The sequence below is a fragment of the Bos mutus genome, chromosome 4 (genome assembly GCF_027580195.1).
Source record: "Bos mutus isolate GX-2022 chromosome 4, NWIPB_WYAK_1.1, whole genome shotgun sequence".
In the NCBI taxonomy this organism is placed as follows: Eukaryota; Metazoa; Chordata; class Mammalia; order Artiodactyla; family Bovidae; genus Bos; species Bos mutus.
The window spans coordinates 86,755,228-86,766,023 of record NC_091620.1 but is presented as its reverse complement, the minus strand read 5'-3'; positions in this window follow the sequence as shown (position 1 = coordinate 86,766,023).

Below are 10,796 nucleotides of genomic sequence, written 5' to 3'. Positions count from 1 at the left end.
GGGCTGAATTTAATGAGGTTTACAACAAAACTGAAAATGCTGAGACTCTTCAGCCTGGTAATGACCAGGGTTCCCTAGGTCATTAGAACTGGAAAGACTCTGTCTAAGGGATCAGTAAGATCTGAGCTTTGAGACATCATTTCAGCCATTGTTTCCTTTTGCTATGATCAGGAGCATCTTGGGGTTGGAATGCTCATATAAAGCCATGAAATTGAGTCAAAAATGACTGGAGATGTGAACACATAATTTTATCCTCACTGGTTTCATGGTCATGGCAACTGAGTTCACATTGCAGAGACCATTCCCTAGAATGCTGTTTCTCATTTTGCCCAGAATGGTTGCAAAATATTTGTAGTTCTGCTCTTGACTAGATAATCTAAGAGTCTGGATTTTCCCATAAAGTCTATATCAGTATGATTCTGAGTTTTGAAAGGATTTTAAAGGCCCAGAGATATGGATAAAGGAGAAAATATTCTACCAAGAAGGTTATAACTCTCAGAGTATCGTTCCATAGGACACAATGTTATCAAAGTGTTGTTTTTTTTTTTTTTAAATCAAGGTATCTCTGCTAACCCTAGGTGTCAGCACAGTAATGGAACAGACACAGTAGATATGGCATTTCCTCATTGGAGGAATCAGTTCATTTCCCAGATCTTATCAAGTCCTGATGGAGTTAGAAATTGGTTTGGAATCTCCTCTAGGAGTTTCTACAACACTCATCTCTGGATAGGAGACTGTATTAAGTGATTTCCATTTCTTAAAAGCCCTGAAGAGGAGGAACAGTATTAATTCTGTGAGTTATGGCTCCTGTTGGGATTCCCAGGTGGAGCAGTGGTAAAGAATCTGGCTGCCAATGCAGGAGATGCAGGAGACTCAGGTTCCATCTCTGGGCTGGGGAGATCCCCTGGAGTAGGAAATAGCAATCCACTCCAGTATTCTTGCCTGGAAAATTACAGGGACAGAGAAGCCTGGTGGGCTACAGTCCATGGAGTCTCAAAGAGTTAGACATGACTGAGCGCGCGCGTCGCGCACACACACACACACACACACACACACACCATAAGGCTCCTGTTAGAACAATGCTTCTAATCTTCCCAGATGTCTGTCAACCAGGAGAAGAGGCAGTATCCTTCTGAGATGACAAATGTCACAGTGAAGCAACTCATTGTTCTAAAGTTGTGTATCCCAGAGCCTGACTACCATGGGTCGACAGGAAACATAACAATGCAAATGAAACTTCTTTTGATCAGAGATTAAGGATGGGTGATAAATAAAAATGATTCCTATTGCCTAGCCAATAATAAGTAATTTGGAGATAATTAATTTTTCTTTCGTATTCCTAAATAAGTCTCATCACTCCTGGCTGCCACGCAGCCTCAAAATACACAGGCACTTAAAAGTAAATGTCAACCTTCAGGTCATGTATATCCTAAATTGTGCTCTACCATGTTGCCTAAGAACATATGAGACCTAAGAGTGGAATACAAATATGATTTGCTAAAATATTATTCAACTTGAGCCCTGACAATGCAAAGTGTCAGTGTAACAGCAGCTGAACTTTGAAAAATCCACATATTCTTCTCTTTTGCTTTTCCTAGTCATGACCTTCCCTTTAAAGAGCTAAAAGCACCCATCTTCCCATCTTTGGGAAAGGGTGGTAAGTAGGAATGAAAGAAATAACAGGCAGCTTCTGACGTGGAAGCTAGGATTTTACAATGAGAAACAGTCAAGGTGAAGAAGATTTTTTTTCCCTACTTCTCTTTGACTCCCATTTAACATGCTAGGAGCTAGACTTGGCAAACCACATCACAGAGGTTTCCCTATTTTGCTTAAACACTGTGCCAAGAAACTTCTTACTCTGTAGGTGGGTGGAAAGAGGACGTGATAGAGAAGAAGTAAAAGAAAACCGTCCTCTTGGCCTGGGGGATGGTGAGAAGGGAAAGAGGGACCAGAGGAAGGGAAGGAGACAATGAGAGACTCACACTCCAAGGTAGTCATCTTGTCCATGTAGGATCCTGGGAGAGTTATGCCGAGTGGCTCCACTTCAACAGGTTAGAAGGCCTCAGTGCTGAGGTCCCTCCCTGGGAGAAAGAAAGAGAGAAAGCTTAATTTGCACTCCAAACCCTCCCGTGGTACCCATGACATGGACACAGAGTTGGGAGCCAGAAGCTAGCCATGGGACCTGTTGTGGCAATGGGATCGATGATCCCACAGTGCTTTCAGGATGGAGAGCCTGGCCAGGGGCTGAATGGGGAAACACCCAAAAGGTCTGCAGCCAGAGAGAGTCGAAGGGAGGCCAAGCAAATGAGGAAGGATGACCAAGCCCTGACAGAATCAGGGGGAAATAGACCACTTTAGGAGCCACTGAAGTCTGTAGACAAAACTTGGATGAACTGACCAGTACACAATCAAGAACCAGGACAAGGCTATAGATCCCCTCTCCCTACCCCACACCACAAGAATACAATTAGCTGTATCCTTCCCCATGTACTTTCAGGTAAAAGGGCAGTGAGAAGTGAAAATGTGAAAAATCTGAGAACCGAAAAATTTTCTAATGAGGTGGTTAAATTATTGGTTGAAATATGAAACCAGATCAGCCAAGTTAGTCTTGTTTTATTTTTTCTTTCCCACCACCTACCAGGCCACAAGACCAGATCAGCTATAGACAAAATAAAGAAGCTAATTTTTTTCTAAATTTCTGTATTTTGAGTAATTCGCAATCCTGCTACAAAACATTGAGATCAAGTAATAAGTTCACATCAGACTGCATTTAACCCCACAAAAATAGTCTTTTATTCCTCAGGACTTTGTTATTAATAAAGATTTTATTTATGAGAGATTTTAGTACATGAAATTGGCTTCCCAGGTGGCACTAGTGGTAAAGTGCTAGTGAGAAGATGCGAAAGACTTGGGTTCAATCACTGGATTGGGATGACCCCCTGGAGCAGGAAATGGCAACTCACTCCAGCTACTCTTGCCTGGAGAATCCCATGGACAGAGGAGCCTGGGGGTGACAGTCCACAGGGTTGCAACAACTCAGACACAACTGAGCACACACGCACTGTTACTACTTAGTACATGGAGAATGGCCACTGCTATTTGTACTGTGGTTAATATCCAGTATTTTAATCTCATGGATATAATAAGAGTGGTAGACTATGTTACTTGCTCACAAGTCTTCCTTCCCTCCCCTCCTTTGCTATGGTTCACTGAAGGCAGAGCATTCCTTGCCTTTTTGATGTTGGCCTTGGCCATGTGACTTGCTTTGGCAATGGAATGTGGGTAGACAAGAGAGCCTGTCAGTTTTGAGTCCAGGTAATTACCCATTTCTACTCTCTTCCCTTGTACTTCAGTCATCTGACTTGAAAAGATCCTTGAGTATTCACTGATCCCACAATAGAAACACATGGAACATACTTCATGCAGATTTGAAGGAGACTCACCAGTCCCCACCTACAGGCCGTGAACATGAAATAAGAGATCTGGGAGTTGTATTTTATACATCAGTATTATTATACCAGGAACCTGACTGATGCATTAAGCAATCAGCATTTCTTTAATTACTAAACAATAAACATTATCCAAAATATTCATACATTCAAATTCCCAATAAATCACAGATTTAACAAGTCAAAATTTCTCAGATACTCAAGCACTGATTACAAATTTATTTAAAATTATAGTGTCTAAATAATGGCTTAGGGACTTCACTGGAGGTCCAGTGGTTAAGAAACCACGTTTCCAATGCAGGGGACCTGAGTTTGACTCCTGGTCAGGGAATTAAGCTCCCACAGGCCACATGGTCAAAAAATAAAAGTAAATAAATGATTTAAAATCATAAATTAACATATCAGATTCTTATAAATGCTTTAAAAACCTATAATGAGGACAAAACATATATGCTGATTATTAGCACTGAAGGATTTGGATAGGCAAATTGTTGCTTCTCAATTGGATTTGGAATTCAATTATACAGTTCTACTGCAAACCAGTGATCCTACCCCAAACCACAGGTTACTAAATTAAACCTCTATTATAGTCAAAACTCACTTTTACTTTTAATTAACTGCTTACTCCTTGGAAGAAAAGTTATGACGAACCTAGATAGCATATTGAAAAGCAGAGACATTACTTTGCCAACAAAGGTCCGTCTAGTCAAGGCTATGGTTTTTCCATTGGTCATATATCAAGTGGTAACACAGGGCTGGTTCCTTCATTAATTACTGAGTCACATAGATTTTATATCTACATAAGAATGTCATATAGAAATAATGGCTGCTTTTAAAAATTATCCTTTAGCAAGACGTAGAAATTGGAAAGGAAAAACTACCTGTTTTATTTACTATTTAATATCATTAATAAGTAAAAATTGAACAGATCTATTCATCTTCATCATTCTTTTGTCTTGTATCCATCTTTTTTCTTACATTTTATTTTAATCTTTTTCTTTTATCATTAGAAACTTAAAAAATAATAATTTGATTGTGAATTTTTCAAAATTTTGACAAGTGCTAGTTGCTCAATCATGTTTGATTTTTTGTGACCCCCCCTGGACTGTAGCCCACCAGTCTCCACTGTCCATGGAATTCTCTAGGCAAGAATACTGAAGTGGGTTGCCATGCTCTTCTCCAGGGGATCTTCCCGAACCAGGGATCTGATCCAGAAGAACACAAGAACACCTTTAATATGGTGCCTATGCCCTTTTAGCACTAACTCAAATGTATTTTTAAAGAATTCTTGTTTTCTGACAATAGAAGGATATTTTCTGACCCATTTCGATTTTTTTTCCTGTTTCTTATCTTGGAAACTGCTATAGTCCAAGGAGTCCAGTCTCCTTTTTGGTGGAGAAAATATCAAAGACCCAAATACTGGCACTGTAAGTACACACGAGAGTTAGTGGTGAGTGAGTGCTACTGCTGCTGGGGCACTGGAGAAGTCAGTGTCAGAAAACATGTTTTTGAAGTCTTGAGTTCATACTCATTTCCCCATGTATTAAGTTGCTATGTCAGACTTTTCTTATAAGCTGGGGTTTTACTGACCCCTAAGACTCTCTACCATGTTTCTGCTAAAGAAAACATGCTAAACCCTAGAAAAACACATAAACTTAGCTTTCTAGATGCACAGAAGGTGGCTTGGTGGGAAGCTGCAAAACAAATATTTGTATGTTAATTCTAACTTATTTCCTTGTCCCAATCTTCTACATACAGTTATTCACATATGACCAGAGAATGGAAGAGAGTCGGAAATCAAAAAAATTTGGGAAAATCACTCAGAGACAGAATAAGGACAAGATATGAATCAGGAACAAGAAATCAAAGATTCTGTCTTAAACAATCTCCATTCCTGAGTTCGAACTGGGTTCCAACATTGGATGAAGTGAAATATTCATTCTAACCTCTCCCTTGGTGGTGACAGAGAGTCAGTGTTCTCTGAGAACACTGTAACTGTGGCTTAGGCTCCCCTGGAGCTTTCTCTAAAGCAGGAAACACAGTTTTCTTTTTTACTGTAGGAGGTTTTTCGCTTTGGCTATGAGAACCAAGTACCACTTGATTCTAAAGAGTTTTCCGCTTTTCAGCTCATTCCCCACTGAGCTTCCTTCCCTTAGTTGCACTTTCAGAACAAATTGCATCCTGCCTCACCCAGAGAACTGGAGCCATGACTAATGTCAGATCCTTGGATCTAAGCATTAAATACAGCTGCATCTGAGTTCAGAGTGAGGCATCCTCTTAGTCCCCATCTGAGGCAGCCCAGAGGGTGAAGGGAGCATAGCACCTTCCATGGATTGGTTGTGCCTTAACACAGAGCTCATGTGACTTGGAACCAATCTCTCTCTTAAAATCTAAATTATTTCTCGGACAATTGAATCAACATTTAAGTGCCCACCTCTTTCATACACATACACACGGACACAAACACGCACAAATACACGCACAAACACACCTCAAATAGTTAAATGCTTTTGTGCTATAATAAGATTCTTCCTAAAACTGTATCACAGATTACCAGGTAAAGAATGGACTTGAATGACTTCTATACACTTTGTGAGAATACTGTAGGGTCTATCAACCAATAATGATATTTCTGTCTTGAAAATGACTTCCTCTCTCCTTTTCTCTGTGAAGCAAGTCACAGTTAATGCCCAGTAGGTAGAAAGTACGAAGTGTTCTATTCATTTCCCATGGCTGAGAAATTAATATTACCCCCAAAGAGAAGTTGTCCTTTAAGAACCACAAATGAACCAAATCTGGGGACACATTTGATTACTATTTCTTTGAATGATTTGTGGAAGACAAAATTTAGAGGACTCAGCCTCACAAATGGAGGAAGATGAGGAAATGTATAGAAGATTTTCACTAATCAAAGACATGAAGGTGAGGATTACAGGATACCTTACTGCCTTCAGTTCAGTCACTCAGTCGTGTCCGACTCTTTGCGACCCCATGAATCGCAGCACGCCAGGCCTCCCTGTCCATCACCAACTCCCAGAGTTCACCCAGACTCACGTCCATCGTGTCAGTGATGCCATCCAGCCATCTCATCCTCTGTCATCCCCTTCTCCTCCTGCCCCCAATCCCTGCAAGCATCAGAGTCTTTTCCAATGAGTCAACTCTTCGCATGAGGTGGCCAAAGTATTGGAGTTTCAGCCTCAGCATCAGTCCTTCCAATGAACACCCAGGACTGATCTCATTTAGGATGGACTGGTTGGATCTCCTTGAAATTTGAACAGGCAATTCACACACTCTGTTTAGTGCTAGGTAAAGTTTATAGACAAGAAGCATTAATGTTTATAGTCTAGTTAAGCTTGTATATGCTCACTTCATTTTACTGAGTGTTTGCCATGTTAGGACTAAGGATACAAAGGTAAGAAGGAAAAACAAAGCCCTGCCACCAGAATTTCACTTGGTCCTGACTTTACAAGCAGTTCTTTGACTCATTTCTTTTAAAAATTTATTTATTTTTAATTGAAGAATAATTACAATATTGTTTTGGTTTCTGCCATACATCAACATGGATCAGCCATAGGTATACATATGTCCCCTCCCTCTTGGGCCCTCCCACCTCCCTCCCCATCCCACCCCTCTAGGTTGTTACAGAGCTCGAGCTGGGTTTGAGTTCCTGGAGTCATACAGCAAATTCCCACTGGCTGTTTATTTTATACGACTCTTGAATTTAAAAGCAGCAGCTTTGGTTGTGAAGGCAGCTAGAAGGGAATGATCATTTTGCCTAAAGAGCTCTCAATGGGGAATTACCTGGTGGATAATAGATGTTTCTGAGCAGCCAAAACCAATTTCACACGTTCCAAGTACTGAAAGTCACAGGATGAATCCCTAGGTGTGCCTCCTGGAGCCTTTACTCCTATTTTATATACAATTCTAGCCATGGTGGTATGTGAAAATACTGGCTCCCTTAAAAAGACACATTCTGAGAACTTTCAAAGTTAATACTGGAGGGAGATTCTTCAGTATAGAGATGGAGTGGAACCGTGCAGTCCTGGTTTACCCTCATCTGATTCTAGTAGCTTTGTTTTCAAGGTATATTTGACCAACACCCACAGCTGATAAAAGAGCAAATGGTGCCATAGCCCTAGAAAGTTGGAGGTTACCCTGAAGGATTTGATAAGGTGTTATGATTGTATAACCTTTAGAGACATTAACCCAGAAGATACTATGGTGTTATTACCCTGTAGAATGTTACCTGGGCTTGTATCTCACTTAGCCACATTTCCTTTTGCTAACTGTATACACATTTGTGTGTGTGTGAAGCAAGGAAACCAACTCTGTTGTCTAATTGCTTAATTCCTGATTCCCTCACTAATAAAAATTAGATGCGTGAATGCTAAGTTGTTTTAGTCATGTCCAACTCTTTGCGACCCTATGGACTGTAGCCCTCCAAGATCCTCTGTCCATGGGATTCTCCAGGCAAGAATACTAGAGCAAGTTGCCATGCCCTGCTCCAGGGGATCTTCCCAACCCAGGGATCAAACCTGCATCCCTCATGTCTCCTGCATTGGCAGGCAGGTTCTTTACCACTAGCACCACCTGGGAAATCCAAAAATTAGATACATTCTAACAAATAACTTTGTTCAAGAATTTTGCTTTTAAAGTTCTGTATTCTCGTAGCTAAGTCGGTAAAGAATCTGCCTGCAGTGCAGGAGACCTGGGTTTGATCCCTGGGTTGGGAAGATCCTCTGGAGAAGGAAATGGCACCCCACTCCAGTATTGTCTGGAGAATCTCATGGACAGAGGAGCCTGGCAAACTACCGTCCATGGAGTTGCAAGAGTCGGACATGACTTAGCAACTAAACCACTACCATTGGCTTTTAAAGCTCTGTCGCACGCATAATCTGAGATACTTAGCTGCTCTTCAAAGACTGAGAGAATTTCAAGGATATCTCATCTATGTTACGTCTTAGCTCCTACCCCATCTACAGAAGGAGGCAACCATCTCAACATTCATCCCAGAGTATGTTTTATTGGTAGTTTTGATGGCTTTGTGGTTGGGACCAGGAGAGATGCATTCTTAGCTCATGGCAGCTGCTCAGGCCTCTCCTTCCCAGCCTCTCATCAGTTGACTGGCTCTATGAAGGACCTGATCAGGACCTTTTAGATACTTCAGTGTAAGTATCTGAATGTAACAAAGTGCCAAAACTCTGTGCCAAGAGACGTGTATCCAGAAGCATTTCTTAAAGAACATTGTAATATTTGTAACTCCCATATATTTGCTGTTTCTATTAGGGCTTCCCTGGTAGCTCAGATGGTGAAGAATCTGCCTGCAACACAACAGACTGGGTTCAATCCTTATTTGTTTCCCTAAAACAAATGTTAAAACTTCAAATAAGAAGAGCTTATGTTGAGGGATCATGAGAATAATTTTTCCTTTTTAATTTATGTTCTTCCTCTATAAATAAGCACTGTTAGCAGTTTGATTTATAGTTTGGTTTCCAGACAGTTTTTCTATGTATTTTCATTATGTTCTGCTATCTTTCCAAATCATAGGCTGTCTCTTTGAACCACTTCCTCACAGTGATGAAAGATTTTTGCAAAAGACTTTGAATGTTGGTACAACAATGGGTGCTTGAAAATTGTGCTCAACCTATTTGGGGATTTAGAAAAGAATTGCTTGTAATTTTTCTGTTTTGTCTATTGTTGGAAAGATTTATGGAATATGGGGAAAGGCTGGTGAAAACATGGAGAAGACGATAGAAAAGAAACTTAGAGAAGCTGGCAAGAGTTACTTAGAAAGTCTGGTCTGTAAGTCTCCAGTGAGAAGGGGGTGTGGGAGCAGAATTCTCACTGACTTTTTAGGGTCGCTCCCATCTGTGTATTTGTCAGGGAGAGGAGAGGGCGGTGACAAATGGTGAGGACAGACAGAAGTGCAGGAGAACACAACTGTCCTTAAAAACATCAGAGTGAGTGCAGCTGAGAAACTGAGAAAAGAGTATCAGATGGCTATTCCAGGTGAGCTGGACGAAGATGCTTGTTACCAAACTCAGCTTTGGGTGTTCACTGCTCTAAAGCCAGTACTGGAGAGGAAAGCATTGATTGGAAAAGGAAAGCTTGCCTTTATTTAGGAGGCCAGCAACCTGGGGAAAAGGCAGACTTGTATCCCAGTACCAACTCCAAAGATTCTGCTTGGCCATGAAAATTTTTCACTCAGAAGACCTGAGTGATGGTCTTTGATGGATTTCAGGCAAGTACCTGTGCGAATTATAAGTATTTGAAGGTGGTCAGGCCGAGTCATATTGGGTGCACATCCAGTTAGTGTTTATAGCAGAGAAAGTTTATTCATGAGGCAACCAAGCAAGGAGATGGGAGAACAAGTCTTAGATCTGCCCTCTGGAAGGCAAAGTATTTATGGGATATTAAAGCAGGGTGGGGCTTGCCTGGTGGCTCAGTGGTAAAGGATCCACCTGCCAATACAGGAGACATGGGTTCGACCCCTGATTCCAGAAGATCCAGAAGAAGAACATGCTGCAGAGCAACTAAGCCCGTGAGCCACAACCACTGGCCTGTGTTCTAGAGCCCAGGAGCTGCAGCTATTGAAGCCTGAGCACCCCAGAGCCCATGCTCTGCAACAAGAGAAGCCACCACAATGAGAAGCCTGCAAGCAGAAACTCGGGAGTAGCCCCTGCTGGCCTCAACTAGAGAAAAGCCTGCTGAGTGAGCAAGGCCCAGCACAGCCAAAAATAAATAAATAAAATAAATTTTTTTTCATAGCAGGGTGGTTTTAGGGGTGGGGAAAGGTGATTGGAGGTAGGGAATCATTCTGCAGAGGTGTTTCTGGGTTACGTGCTTCTTCATGGGATACATGTTCAAAAATGGTGCAGTTTTTAGCCTCCTGATGTCAAAAGGTCATTCACTGGACACCTGAGCAGGCCCAGTCTGGGGGCTGGTGGTCCGAACCACTCTTGACCAGTTTGAACTGGGTAAGAATCAACTCTAGGTTTCTAGAAAACAACTTAAATCCACTTGTCACCATAGTGACCCATACGTTAGAGACATTATCTATAGGGGTGGTTAAGGAGCCCTATAATATATTATCTGGGTTACATGAAGCTTGGAGGGTAGACAATTAAGAAAAACAACAACAACAAAAAAGAAAAACAACTAAATTAGTTGTTTAAGAAAAACAACTCATTTACTAATTAGTGAAGGGAGCTTACAAACAGAGAGGGTTTTAATAAGCTATTCCCTTATCTACTGTTTTGTAAGACACACTTGGGGTTTAAGATGCCAGTTTTGGTTAACCCTATAGGGTACAGTTTCAATTTCACATGACAACAAATTGTGCATTTC